Consider the following 15,748-nt stretch of genomic DNA (forward strand, 5'->3'; position numbering starts at 1 on the left):
TTTCCTTTAACACGCATGAGGTCACAAAGCTCAAATAGGTACTTATCCAAGTTAGGATCGGTTGGCTTCATCTTATGGAAAGCAATGTACTTGTGAACAATGATATCAAGATTTTTCAATGAATAATTTGGATATCTTTTCTCTAAGTCTTTCCACAAGGTATGAGCACACTCAAAGTTTTGCAACTGATTAAGCACACTTCTTGGTAAACCTCTAATGATAAGATTGACAGTGTTAAGGTTACCAAGCATATTAACTTCATCATCATGAGAAGGATGTATGGGATTACTAGGAGCTGCATAGGGATATTCAATATACTTACGCAAATGGAACTCATTAAATATATCAATAATTTTGTTTTCCACTATCTAAAGTACTCCCCATCAATAATAGGCACTCTATGACTAAAAATGTGGGAACTAGTCACATTCACCTTCCTCCAATGGCAGTCAAACCAAGGTTTTGGAGACCTTGCTCTCATACCAATTGAGGGATCGATAGAAGTTGTGTCTAGAGTGGGGTTCATAGACTACTTGTCAAGATTAAAAATCTAGCCTAACATAATTTCTAGGAGGGCAGAAATCTAGCAGTTCTAACAAGTCTAAGTCACCCTACACATGCAATTCTAAGAGTATAGCAGCGGAAAGTAAAACATGCAAGTGTAATGTAGAGGAATAAGGTAGGGAGATCAAACGCATGAGGTTGACACAACGATTTTTCACATGGTTCCGATAGGTGGCGCTATCGTGAGTCCATGTTAGTGGAGAATTCAACCCACGGAGGGTAACGACTGCGAGAGTCGACGGAGGGCTCCACCCATGGAGGGTCCACAAAGAAGTGGCCTTGTCTATCCAACCATGGCTTACGTCCATGGAGGACTAACGTTACTCACGGTAGATCTTTACGAAGTAGGCGATCTTCTTTCCCTTACAAACATCTTGGTTCAACTCCACAACACGAAGTAGGAGGCTCCCAAGCGACACCTAACCAATGTAGGAGGTACCACCCTCCAAAAGGTGATAGATGGGGTAGATAAATGAACTCCTTGCTCTTGTGCTTCTAAAGATAGTCTCCTCAACACAAGTCGCCCTCTCACAGAATATGAATGGGTAGGAGAGGTTGATTTGGTGGAAAGCAGTTTGGGGAGGCTAGAAATCAAGTTTCGAATGATTGGATTGGAATATCTTGGTCTCAACACATGAGCAGGTGGTTCTCTCTCAGAAAATGAATATGGAAATGAAGAGTGTGTTCTGAGTGCTTCTCCCACGAATTAAAGGTGGGTGAAGGGGTATATATAGGCAACAGATAAAATCCAACCGTTACACACAAAAGTGGACAACTCGGTGGTATCGACTAGTACTAAAGGTGTGAACTTTTGAATCTTGGTGAGACTGATACATAGAACTCGGTGGCACGGAAAATATGACTAACAGTCAGATGACCAAACTCGACGGCACCGATACTCAAACTCGGAAATTCTGATTTTCTAAATCTTGGCAACAGAATGTTGGCCACACTGAACTCGATAGCACCGATGCAGTTTCGGTTGCACCGATTTGGTGGAAATGGCTAGGGTTCTGTGTGAGGCTCAAACTCGGTGGGTCCGACGCGGAAATGTTGATGACACCGAATTTGTGAATGTGGAACTGGATAGAGTGGATATGTGGGAAAAATGACTGAGTATTTTGGTGGCTAACTTCGAGCATTTGAGCAATCAGTTCATTTTGCTACCTCACCCCCTTTTAATAGTATTGGCTCTCCTATGGACTCAAAAGTGATTTCGCACAAATATAATATGAAGAGTCTTCTAGCTTGAAGCTTGAGCCAATATTATTCCTTTCTTGCATCGTGGGGTGTCTCCACATAAACCTTTAGACAATGCTATCTTTGGACTTTTCGTGAAATATATAGGTAGAAGTGTTAGTCCAAGAGACAATGTATGTTTTCATTAATTACCGAAATCACCAAGGGAGCATATGTGCTTTCTGGACCATTCCTCAGCCCCTCGTGACGTCCGAGATCTCATCCGGGACTCCAAACAACTTTCGTTCACCAGCATACATAACGCAATAATACTAAAACATCACCGAACCTTAAGTGTGCAGACCCTGCGGGTTCGAGAACTATGTAGCCATGACCCGAGACACTCTTCGGTCAATAACCAATAGCGGGACCTGCATGCCCATATTGGCTCCTACATATTCTATGAAGATATTTATTAGTTGAACCTCTATGTCAAGGATTCAGTTAATCCCGTATAACATTCCCTTTGTCCTTCGGTATGTTACTTGACCAAGATTCAATCGTCGGTATCTCTATACCTATTCCAATATCGTTACCGGCAAGTCTATTTACTCATTCTGTAATACAAAATCATGTGGCTAACTCTTTAGTCACATTGCTTGCAGAGCTTGTTTGTGATGTTGTATTACTGAGTGGACCCCGATATACCTCTCCGTCATACACAATGACAAAACCCAGTCTTGATCCATCCTAACTCAACGTACACCTTTGGAGATACCTGTAGAGCACATTTATAGTCACCCAGTTACGTTGCGATATTTGATACACAGAAGGCATTCCTCCGGTGTCAGTGAGTTACATGATCTCATGGTCATAGAAATGTATACTTGACATGCAGAAAACAGTAGCTATAAAATAATATGATCACATGCTATGTTCATAGTTTGGGTCTTGTCCATCACATGCTACGTCCATTCTCCTAACACCAACCCTGGTGGTGGGGGACTTAGAAGGTCTGGAGACCCTCCTCGAGATTCCCCCTTTATCGGAAACGCCACCTGCACGTCCTTACTTAGCTCCAACAGAAAGGGAGCAAGCCCCCTCTGTTGGCCTAAACCTCGATCCATCCCAGAGTAGCCGCCGGCTTGACGACAACGAAGGGGGGAAACTCTTCAAAATGAAGTTCTACTTTGTCTTTGGAAGAATTGAAAGAACCAGACTCTATGTTTAAAGTAGGAGTAGTGTCTTTAGAGGCTCGCTTAGAAGGAATAAAGACAAAAAAGCAACTGCAAGTATTTGGGGCTTCTCCTTTTGAGACCGCGAAAGCAGAGTTGGTTACGTCCATTGGGGAAAATTCCCAGTTTCGTGTGGGACTGCTTTTGTCTCTGGATGTCAAATTCCCCTTGACAGGCAAACGGGAGGCTCCCGAAAATACGATATATGTCATCTTGAAATGCCAAGGGAAGAAGCCCGTAGTCTCCCTAGCGTCTCTACTCGACCTAAAATGCGATCTCGAGGACCCCGAAAAACTCAAGACCGCTCTCCGCCCATATTTAGGATGATTAGGGTGATTTTCTAGGAAATAGAAACCTTTAGTCGATTTATCCACACTTCCGTGACTTCTAGAGGAAAGCTAACTGCTTCCTGACTGGGAGTTGTATGAGAGGTAACGTCCACGTACAGCTCCGTGTGAAGGTGGACGGAAATGGCCTTGTTGTACCTCACTCCCGTCTTCAATGGGGTGTGCTATTGTTTTAGGAGAGTATGACAATATGATATTGATGACGTGCGGGACTTTGTATCTGACATTTGTTGGGCTTTCCTCTGCGGGAGGCCGTGTCCCGGCCTTTTTGTGCAATAAATCCCTCTGGTCGAAGACTACTCATATTCCGTCCTGTGGATCTTTCGAAGAAGGGTAGCCTAGTGTCTAAGCAAATCAATGAAATGCGTCGAACCCTCAAACGACCTTTCTAAGATAAGCTGGGAGATCCTCAGTAGTGGTGAGCCTTTGACTCTTCGGCTAACTTATATATGTACCGAGTGATCATATGGGAAAGTGAACTCCAGGGTATAGAACCTGGGGGGTTGCTCCGAGAAAATCCTTTCTTTCTCGTCCACTCTAGGGTGTGCGGACACACCTGCGCGGATTACAGGTGACGGTTACAATAATGGCGGGGAATTGAAGAGTACCCGACGACATTCATGGATGAATGTAGACCCATCGAGCGGGGATAATCATTTTGGTCATGGGAGAGGTGGCGATACCAGTCTGAGCTGAGGGAAGCCACCCAATTGAGTCACTGAAACGACTGCAGGAGGCGCACCCTAATCCCAGCTTCTCGGAGCTGCTATTGCAAAATACAACTTCCTTAATATCCAAATTTCAACAAGGCGGCTGGGATGCTCGCCTTCATAGAAAGGGGACCAGGCCTAGATTAGATGTTCACCTTTTTATATAGTAGAAAGAGAAGGTAAGGGGGGTTTGGAGATTCTTGAAAGAATGCATGGCTTCCTCCTGTTCCGCTTCAACAGAAGCCCTTAAAATCCTGCTGCTGTGGGAGCAAGGGCTATCCATTTCATAGGCGAGGGTGGGGAAGAAGCAAGCCGAACCTGTAATGGGCCCGGAGATGTGAAAAATTCTCGATGCCGAGAGAAAGACGAGATTCAGTAAGTAACTCAGTGAGTGCTTAGTTTTATAAGAATAGAGTCGGCTTGGATGAAGAAAATGAAATACAAACAACCACGTTGGTTGTAATAGATCGACTTGAACGCGTCTTCTTGCTCGAGAATTCAAGTTCCATTTCAAGGGAGGACAACATACCATGATACTTTCTGTTTTGTCGAGCCCTGCTTTGGTCTCTGGTTTGATGGTGGTACGTGCTAAAAAATTGGTACATTCGATTTTGTTTCCCATCCTAGTGACACTTCTAGTTTACTTATTTTGTTAGGTCTCAACTTCTCCGCTATGATCTCCCAAGTAGTTCATATAGGATCTATTGCCGTTTCATTCCTATTTCTGGTTATGATGTTCAATATTCAAATAGCGGAGATCCACGAAGAAGTATTATGCTATTTACGAGTGAGTGGTATTATTGGACTGATATTTTGGTAGGACATGTTCTTCTTTTTAGATAATGAAACCATTACATTACTACCAACCTAGAGAAATACGACCTCTCTGAGATATACGGTTTATGTCGCACAAGTATGGAGTTGGACTAATTTGGAAACATTGGGCAATTTGCTTTATACCTACTATTCCATCAGGTTTTTGGTTTCTAGTCTGATTTTTTATTAGCTATTATTGGGGCTATAGTACTTACTATGCATACGGCTACCAAGCTGAAAAGACACGATGTATTCCTATGAATGCCTTGGATTCTAGGAGGACTATAATGAGGAGCATGACAATTCCAAACGGAAGCAGAAGGTGCTTTTCGTCCGGAGCAGGGGGACCACATGACAATTACAAAGATACCTTTAAAAGGTGGATTTTGTGCTCAGAATATAGGGATTTCCCTAGCTTAAACTATCGTATAGACAAACTTCTAGCATTCCTTGAACACGGGGAGGTCCTATTCATGGTCCGCACCTTTCCCGGAGACTTTTCTCTTCTCGAGATGTTGGAACCCCAGGATATCCGCGAAATAATCGCTCACTCGCACAACCAGTGGAAGCCACCCAAAAAGTGAGGCTAGTAATTAGTTTCTTGGTAGGTTTGTATTGTTTCTCGAATTGGTGGGTTTCTCGTAGTAGTTTTAGTAGGTTTCTCAGGAAATAGAGATACCGAGGCCCCTACTTACCTTATGGGTAGGTAGGGGGAGTAATAGTGGGTGAGCCGGCTTCCTTCACAGTTCATACCTCTCTTACTCTTTTGCGTTTTTCTGGCGGACTGGTCACGCATGATCTTTGGTCTTCCCCCGGAACAGATAAAAAAGCGGGTCACTTCTTATGGACTCGCTCAAAATGATTCTTTCATATCGAAGGAAAGGGGATGACATTATCGCCACTGATTGAATTCGTACTTCTATCACTATCCCAAGCCAAGGAGAGGTGGTTTCGGAAGTCGTGCCCTTGTTGGTAAAGGAAGTAGGTTTTGCTTTTAAAGGTAGGTATTTCTGGAAGCAGGGAAAATAAAGAAGGAAGCACGTACCGGTCTAGGGGTTGCCGAGGATACCGGTAGTTGAAAAGACAGGATCGCAAAACTGGAAAGACCCGAAAGCAAGGACAAGAAAACAAGGAAGTTGGTTCTCGGTTGGCTGGCAAGCAAAGGGGGAAAGATGGTTTACCAAAACAAGGGATAGCTAGCTGGTATTTTCTAAAGGTTAAAAAAGAAGGTATTTCAAAAGGGCTTTGGCAAAGGAGGTTCACCTTGTGTGCTTTCATAGTCCACCGTTCATCGATATACTATAGTGGATACCTTTGCCTTTTCCGAGTGGAGGCAGTAGGCTATTCTCGTTGTTATCTTTATACGCCGAAACATGCCATTGCATAGGCTCGTAGTCATAATTCGTATTCGTATTTTTTATTGGTGTACGTAATTTCCTTACTACGTCTATCACTCTTAGGAATATCTCTAAATAGGAATCGTAGTCCTCGTATGTACATCTTTCGTATTGTGATAAAGCACCTATGCCGCTAGAAATAGTAGCGCCTTAAAGAAGGTGTTGTTTAAAAGATGGAATAGTGCTACATCATAAGAAGAAAGACCACAAGCCATAAATGGGTAACCTAGCCACATAATTATATTCAAGGACCCAACTCTTAGGCCAGTTTGAAGAGCATTGATGGAACAAACAAAGGTAGAAGATCTTGATTCTCTACAATTCGGCTTCAAACAATGGAGCTCTCTCCAAAACATATCTTTCGGCGTCAGTATTTCCCGCCTTACTCTAACCCCGCTTTCACCTGGTTATTCAGTATGAGGTTTCTCTAATCTGTTGATGCTATTCTTGAAGCTTTCTATCCTAGTTACCGGATATAGTGATAAATGCTTAACTTGCTTTCTTTCCATGCCTAGCAGACAACTTAGTAGATAGTAGGCACACAACTCTGCTAAGAGCTCATCGAACTTGAGTTGTAGAGTAAGACAACACCTGGATATGGTTCATTTCACTATTCATTCACTCTCGTATGGTTCACCACATGCGTGTGATCTCTCTCAAGCTAGGTTTGGTATGGGTATCGGAGAAGTCCTTCATTGAAGTGGTAAGTGGGCGTAAGGCCTATGTATTTTTTATCCGTGGGATTTATTACCTTGAATTCGATTGATGCGGTTCGTGCTCGTTTTAGAGATCTTATAGAGATAGTTTTTCTTGACCGCTCTTGACGTTGCTGGTCATCCCAACTCGTATTAGCTATCGAAAGCCATACTTACTTGACATTCCCGCATACCATAAGTCATCCCTATAGAAAGCACCACAAGCACAGTAACCGGAAGATGGTCTTTTCTCACTCTCCCTGTAGTCAAGACATAGGGAGTATTATGACCTGTTTCATTGACATCAGCAATTTACTCTCGTCCTTCGCACCCTATCCATCATAACTGCTCTTACTTCTTCTTCTACTTATTCACTAGCTTCTTCTTATCTACTTTCTTCTTCTTTGTCTGATGAGATTCTCTCTTCTTATAATCTTTGATCTTCTTATCATCATGAGATTTATGATCTTTTAGATTGCATTTTTCGTTAGATTATTCATATTTCCTAATATGCCGGTTATGACTGTATGGATAGTAGCATGGATACTATCAATAGAATCCTCTCCTATATGAGGAGGTTTAGTTCCCATCCACGTTCCATCCTCATCGTAAACTAATTATCGCTTCGTACTATTTCCTATCCCAACTACGTACGTATTACTTTTTTTCTCTACACATAAATTTTTAAAATCATGATGGAAGTCAGCTGAACATGAAAATTGATGTTTTAATGTTGGGTTGGCTAGCTGGTTTATCTAACAATCTTTAGTGACTACCTTAATAACTGGTCCTTTATGCTTCATGATTATTTCTTCCTTATCTTCATGTAATGCATGTATGCAGAATGACTTGGGAGCCAAAAATATTCCCTCTTTTGCATAGTACTCCTTCTTAAACTTTCCTATTTCGCTAGTTGATATCATTTCTTCTAGAAGTTCCTTCTGAACAACAATAGAGTCTGTGTGCGTATAATAGCAATCATCCCATTAAAAAAAGGTTATAACACTATCCTCGCATAGGCAGCAATAGCAGCTCAGAGATGAAGTGTTGTATTAGCTGGCTGCTTTGTTGTCTACTCCATTTCCTTAAACAAATCATCACTGACTTTGTTTTTTAGGTTACTAGGTACACATCATCATCTAGATGAGTGTCACACCCTGTTTTTACCTCACATAAACTATAGCCTTTTCAAAAATCTAAGTTTATCCAAACTTTTTAAAGCAAGTGCTATGAGTGCCATGATTGCCATTGTTTGTATGTATGCTTGAATGAGTGGATCCAAAAACCATATTTTTATAGGATGTTATTTTCAAAAAGATCCTTCTTCTCACTTTGGCTATTTCAAAACCTTGCTTTGGGCTTGCAGTGCAAGTCCCTGATTTCAAGCGAATGCCTTCACCCAAATATTGTATTCTGGTTTTGGCACAATTATAACTCTCCAATATCATAAAATAGTTATTTTACAAAATATTTTTCTATTTTATTTGCATTTCCTTTTTTGAGGCCAGAAATGATATTTCTGTATGAAAAATTTCTATTCTGCCTTACAAAAAATTCAGAAAATTTGGAGACACTCATAGGAAATATATTTTCCATACATAAGATTTTCGACCCCTAATTGTGTTCAAAATATTTGAGCCAATCCTTGAAAACCTATTCTCTCTGTTTTGACCTATTGAAATATTTCCAAAGGAATTTTTCCAATAAATATCCAGAAAATTCTAGCATGCTTCTCAAGCTATATTTGGTGGCCATGCCAAATTTCACCTCATTCCAAGGTGGTTTGGTTCACCAAATAATCGTAAACCATCTCTGTCTAGAATCAAATTGGAGCAACTCTACATAGCAAAGTTTATCCAAATGGCTTGAAACTTTGCAAGAGAGTTCAACACCCCAAATGAGGAGACCTTGCCAAAAATTGGATTTGTGGGAATTAATTTACCCACATTACCTTTTGAAAGGACATAACTGCCCATTTGGGGGTGATTTCAAGCTTGGGCTGCCAAACTTATCCAATGGAGCTCAAATTTGGTGGAGCCTCCTATTAACTCTCATCGTCAGTGGTGAAGTGTAGCTACCCCAAACATATGTCGAACACCTTCTGCCAGCTTGGTAAATCATCTCTTAACTCACTCTACACCCACACCCTTTCCACCAAACTCCTAGTCCAAGCAGCCAGCACCACTCCTCAACTGCTCACGATTGGCCCCTCTCTAGTTCCAAGCAGAAGAACCCAAAATCTCCATTTTAGTGTCTGGCTCAAGTCTGGCACCTGCTCTTTAGTCACTTCCTTTGACCAACAGGGATACACTTGGCTGTCAAACAACTAGGGATCATGTAACCCAACCCCAGGACACGCCAGACGCAGCCAAAGCACCCCAGAGCGCGCCAGCATGCCATGCCATGAAAAAACTGCGCTCTGGCACGCTATAGGGCGCACCCGAGGCAAAGGTGGCCAGCCCCGGCCGGTTCACGCCTCCCCTCGGTGCCTCTCCACGTTCCCGACAATCCACTTGAATCAGGGCTGCCTCAGGGCCCCTCCTCCACAACCCAGATTCTGCCAGAAGAACGCCGCCACGCAGAACGCACGCTCCTCATCCTCTCTCTCTCTCTCTCTCTCTCTCTCTCGTTGAGTCTCTGGGGTCCTAAACCACGTCCGCAATACCCTGGTTTCGACCCCAAGCTCTCTCTGTCTCTCCTGCAAGCCACGGTGAAACCACCGGCGCTCCCCGCTCAGTGCACCGTCGCTGGCCTATAAATAGGCCTCCCCCTCGCTCCAGTACCCTCACACAACTCCTCCACAGCCTCAATCGAGCCCCTAGCCACCCCATTCGAGCATAGCGAGCTCTGGTGCTCGAGATCGACCAAGGCCTCGCTGCTTCGGAGCTCCGACGATCTCGGGCTACATGCCACCTCTCGTGCTGCTCTCACCTCCTCCGTGACTGTAGTGAGCTCAGGGAGCTTCTCCACCTCTCCCCCGAGCGAATCCCTGCCCGTAGCACCCATTTCCTCCACCTCCTGAATCGGCTCCACCGCTGCCACCTCATCCCCGGTGACACAGGGCCTCCCCGTCATCCCTTCGACCACCAGTAGGTAGGCGGTGACGTGCTGGTTCCATTCCTGCCGTTGTTGGGGCATGAGGGCGTCCGTGTCACTGCCGGCGTGCCTCCCCTCCCCTCTGTCCAGAGGAGGAAGACGACCCCGACAGGCGTGCCACACATGTCGGTGGCTTGTATCTCCCCTCTCTCAGCGGCTGACCGGACGGGCCCGCGCATAAGGTTTGAACCTGACGGCGCGCGCTTGGGATGGTCAGTTGGCTGGCTGGCCAGTTTGCTAGTTGGGCCGGCCCAACCATTGGCCGAGCCAGGCCAGGCGTGAGCCCCTTTTTCTTTTTTCTTTTTAATCTGTTTAAAAATATTTTTGTAGAGTTTGTTATTTAATTAAATTTAATTATTTTTCCACCACAATTCTTCTAAAATGAGTATAATTTAATAGAGTTGTTATACAAATTTTATGAGAACTTTTCTATATACTTCTAATTAAAAGGCTTATTTTGAGTACTTTAGCTCATGTTAAATTGATTTCAAAATAATCTTTTCACCAAAACCATAGACAAATATTTTTTAAACTATAATATAGATTTATCAGAATGGGATAATATTTTTAAAGTGAGTTTGTGTTTTGTTTATGTGTGAGCTGCTTATTTTATTACTATTATTACGACGATACACTTCATGTTTGACGAAGGAGTTGGACTCGAAGACCCTGAAGACCCTGAATACCTAGCTGACCAAGGCAACCAGCCCTTTGACTATGTTTGAGCAAAATATTATTTGCATGCTAAGTAGAGAAATTATTCCCGTTGTATATGACCATGAGTATTCAGTAAATCATCGATACGATGTTACCGATGGCTCCTCTAGAGCCCTGGCATTTGAGCATGATCCTACCACCTATGAGGGTCACGCTAATATTATGTTGACAAGTAGACAATAGAGCTAAGCATAGTACAAGCATATGCATGATGTTGGTCAATTTGATATCAAAGGTTTTAGGAAAACCCCGTCGGGTGCCACTAATGCCCGAGGGTGATGATGAGTTAGGTGGCCACTTGTGAAGTGGTGCACCGGGTATATTTTGTGTGAATGGTCTCAGAAACATGATTAGATTTATGTAGTGTCGACCGTCCCAACCTTACATGTGCGACCACGTTACCCCATTATGGAATGGGGCTTTGTTGATTACTTTGGTCGGTGCTAGCAAAGAGCCACATTACTAGTGGCAGAAGTGATATGTGGTCACTCTCGTGACGGAGTTGTACCAGGTAGGTAGACTATGTCGTTCGTACGTGTTCCGGGCACACTGTCGGTCCCCGTGTGGATGATACGGTCCAGAGTTGGTGCTCGTAAAACATAGCTCATGTGGGCTGGGTACCAATCGAGTGGAACTCTTTGTCTAGTATCGTCAGGGGAAAGGCATTGATCGGGTACTTACCTTGGGTATGTTATATACCGTGAGTCGTGGATGAAGGCATTGATCGGGTACTTACCTTGGGTATGTTATATACCGCGAGTCGTGGATGACACAAAAGTTTCCCGGATCTCGTGGGTACAATGTACAACCCCTGCAGAGTGTAAAACTATTCGAATATTCGTGTCCACGGTCAAGGACAGTTGGGTAATCCTGCTTAAACTACATCCAGTCGTTTCCGCATAAGCGAACTGTTTGTGTGTTCAAGGAGTTATGTGAAAGAGTTGATATGACCAAGTTTGATTACTTGGCATATCGGGTAAACCCGAAGTGTTCAGCCCTCAACAAATAGATTGATATCTATAACATGTTCTTCTAAATACCGTCTGGTTTACAATGCGTATCGATCTATGACCATGTTTACTTACATTCAAGCTTGCCTTCCACCAATGCTGCATATTACTTGTTATCATACCAACTGCATTATCCATATCATGGGTTGTGTGCGAGTACATTCAAAGTACTCACTGGCTTGCCACTGGTTATGTTATTTACCAGACATGGAAGGATCGGAGTTTGGAGAAAAATCGTCATTAGAGACGGACACGCAAACTAGGGCGCTTCCCAGTGAGAATGCCTGTTGGTGAAGGCTGATGGTGTGGGATCCCATTTATTCCCAATAATTCCTCTAGTAGTTGTATCGGTTTGATTGTCCTTATAGGCCCTACCTATGTGAGACTTGACCAGGATGGTCATTTGTTGTATTAAACGGTATGTTGGATGTAATACTCTTAATATTCAGTATCAGTGTCTTCGGTGAGCATTGATCTCTGGGATCACTCAGTACGTTCACTCGGTGATCTCGACTCATAAGTCGGGGTCCGCACAGAGCTGGTATTAGAGCAATCTTGACTGTAGGAAGCCTTAGGTAACATGGACGATAGCCTAGACGAGTAGTACACTCAGCCGCTACACTTGAGATTTTCTACACCCTACTACCATTTCATACCACCCACAAATCTCTAACCCTCTCCTACAAACCTTGTAGATGACCGTCGTACCTGAGATGCTTCTGGAGACTGGCTTTCCCCTACTCTTGGGAGACAGCCTGGAGAAGTGTCAAGTACACTGCCCACGCATTTTTCTCTACCACGAGCACTGGGTCAACGCTGACACGAAGGAATATCACGTGGACGTGATAGTGAAGGCAAACGACTCCCCAACTAGTTGGTTCTTTGAAGGACCACAGATGGAGAATCTGATGTTGGCAGTGGAGACAGCCGCACGAGAGGCACTCGTGCATCTCTGTGATATTCTTCCCGAGATGGCCAACGAGCCAGCTACTCGTCACCTACCTGTTGTTAAGGACAAGATTGACGGGAGCTGGACACTTAACCCATCCCCGGAGGATGGGGCACCACTCAGGTTTATGACCTACTTCAGCCTCTCCGTCGACACCTTGACTCATCTTCTTATCAAGGAGTCCGTGACACTTCGCCAAGAACTACACCAAGTCAAGGAACTGCTTCACTTGGAAAAGATGATGACCCGCAAGGTCAAGAAGGAAGGAGCACCCGGAGGGCAGTCAGCCATTGCCTTCCGAGGAAGGATACCACCGCTACACGCCACTCCTATACAAAGTCGTCGTGTGACCAGGGAAGAGTACACTAAGCTCCTCACCGCTTCGCCAACAAAGCGACGCCGTGATGCACCACTCCCATCTCCCATACCTCTGAAGGAAGAAGGTACCGACAAGGATGAAGACGAAGACCCTATAGAACCTGCATACGAGACAGAGCAGTACGCCGCTTAGAGTAACGTCTTAGGCAAGTTAGGAGTCTCCCCTATGAAGTCGAGTCCGTGAATCAGTTCATGAGAACCATGAGTGTTGTGTGCTTCCTATTCATGTTTGATGCAAGCCATATTTCTGCCTTAGGCAGCTTGTAATCGACTACATCACTTGTTTTAATTTATTGCATTAGTCTTCCCAAAACCTTTTGTTTGTCTCACACACTTGCACAGTACCAAACCCCCTTATCTAGGAGCGTCATCCCTTATGATTCCCTGACCACTTTGGTATATTGACATGTCTGCTCCCAAATAGGATGGTGATTTCAACTCACAGCAGCACCTTCGGCAACCCCAAGACTGCCACTTCTGGCCAGCTGCATGGAACCGGCGTGTCTGCCCAAGCTAGTGATCACCTCGAGCAGCAGCAAGGCGACATTCCCCAGCCGCCTCCTCCTCCAGAGAGCATGACCGTGGATCATTTCCTCCGAGCTCTCCGAGAGGAACGTCAAGCGAACAATGCCGCCATCCATTAGCTGGCTCAAGTCTTAGTGAACAATCCACACAGAACGGAAATAGCAACAGTCGCTCCACCCTGTCTGGGTTTATGAGGACTACGCCTCCCATATTCACAGAGACAACTGAACCATTGGATGCCAATGACTGGATCCACACCATCGAAGGCCTACTCGTGCTGGTCAAATGCACCGATGACCGCGAGAAAGTCCTTTATGCTTCTCACTGTCTCGGAGGCACGGCCAGAGCCTGGTGGGACGGGTTCCAGATCATGCGAGAAGGGTAGGCTATCACTTGGGCTGTATTCAAGGACGGATTCCCCGCCGCTCACATTCCCCGTGGAATGATGACCATTAAGAAGCGGGAATTCCGAGGCTTGAGGCAAGGCATTGAAACCGTCAAGGAGTACCTGCAAAAGTTTAACCTTTTATCAAGGTATGCACCAGAAGACGTTAACACAGAAGCTGCGAAGGTGGAACGCTTCATGGAAGGACTGCAGGAGTCGCTTCACTATCAGCTGGTTGTTTGTGAATGCCGGACCTTCTGCGATCTGGTGAACAAGGCCCTCATACTAGAGGATAAGAGGTGTGCGATTGATGACACCCGTAAGCGCAAGTTGATGGGTAGTGGAGATCCTAGTAACAAGAAGTCACGGTCGTGGCAATTAGCCCCGGCAAGATCCAGCTACTAGAAACAGCAGTATAAGGCACCAGCGTTCCGCCGGAACTACCAGTCCAGGAGCAAGTCAACCCCAAGCCAGCGAACAACCCGCCCAACAGCACTGGGGTCAAGCCCAACATCCCACGTCATCTTACCTGCTTTGGATGTGGACAGACTGGACACTACTCCAGGGAGTGCGCCAACAAGAAGCCCGATGCACCGTGCCCTAATGAGCCTAATCAAGGACAAGGTCATGGAGCACCAGGCAGGAACCAAGATCCCAGTAACCAGCAGTAGCACAGCAGGGGACGCGTGAATCACATCTCTGCAGAAGAAACACCAGAAGACCTGGACTGCATTTTGGGTATGTTCCTCGTCAACTCCACCCCAACAATAGTATTGTTTGATTGTGGTGCTTCACGTTCTTTTTTCACTCGAAAGTTTGCGAAAAATGTGGTTTGAAGCCTACCCTCCTTAATGGACAAATGGCAGTACATACCCCAGGAGCAGTGCTAAGGACAAACCTAGGATGTAGATGAGTCCGGATCAACATCAATTGGATAAGCTTCGTAGCAGATCTCGTCGTAATTAAGTCGCAAGGCTTGGACGTGATCCTTGGAATGGATTGGTTGGCCATGCACCAAAGCATATTGGACTGCACCAAAAGGGCTATTACCATGAAAAGTGACCAAGGGGTCAAAGTCAAGTATATCCCTGAACCTACATCCACTCAAGTTCCTCAGGTTAATTGCTTTTCGGGAGAAGAGTTGGACCGAGTGCCAATAGTCTGTGAGTACCCGGATGTCTTTCATGATGAGCTACCAAGGATACCTCCTGACCGAGACATCGATTTCATCATTAAACTCATGCCCGGATCAAGGCCCGTCTATAAGAAGCCTTATAGGATGGGATCCGAAGAGCTACCAGAGTTGAAGAAGTAGTTGGATGAGCAACTGAGGAAGGGGTTCATCTGTCCGAGTGCATCACCTTGGGGATCACCTGTTTTGTTCGTGTCTAAGAAGGATGGGACTATCAGGCTGTGCGTCGATTACCATTCCCTCAATGAAGTCAAGATCAAGAACAAGTACCCACTCCCCAAGATTGAAGACCTATTTAACCAGTTAAATGGTGCCAAGGTATTTTCCAAAATCGACCTCAGATCTGGATATAACCAACTGAATATCTGACCCAAAGACATACCTAAGACGACATTCGTGACCCAGTACGGTCTATACGAGTGCACAGTAATGTCATTTGGGTTGACCAATGCCCCAACATACTTCATGTACCTCATGAACAAAGTCTTCATGGAATACCTGGATAAGTTTGTCGTCGTCTTCATCGATGATAGTGTTGGAAAAGCTTGGAGAG

At 44.7% G+C, this 15,748-nt stretch overlaps 2 pseudogenes; one reads left to right on the top strand and one right to left on the bottom strand.

Annotated features, from left to right (window-relative positions):
* Positions 1-1,859: 1,859 nt before the first annotated feature.
* On the bottom strand, positions 1,860-3,943 carry LOC123439860 (annotated as a pseudogene).
* A 622-nt stretch (positions 3,944-4,565) lies between these two features.
* Positions 4,566-14,674, top strand: LOC123441664 (annotated as a pseudogene).
* The last annotated feature ends 1,074 nt before the right edge of the window (positions 14,675-15,748 follow it).

The sequence above is a fragment of the Hordeum vulgare genome, chromosome 3H, assembly GCF_904849725.1.
Source record: "Hordeum vulgare subsp. vulgare chromosome 3H, MorexV3_pseudomolecules_assembly, whole genome shotgun sequence".
Classification (NCBI taxonomy): Eukaryota; Viridiplantae; Streptophyta; class Magnoliopsida; order Poales; family Poaceae; genus Hordeum; species Hordeum vulgare.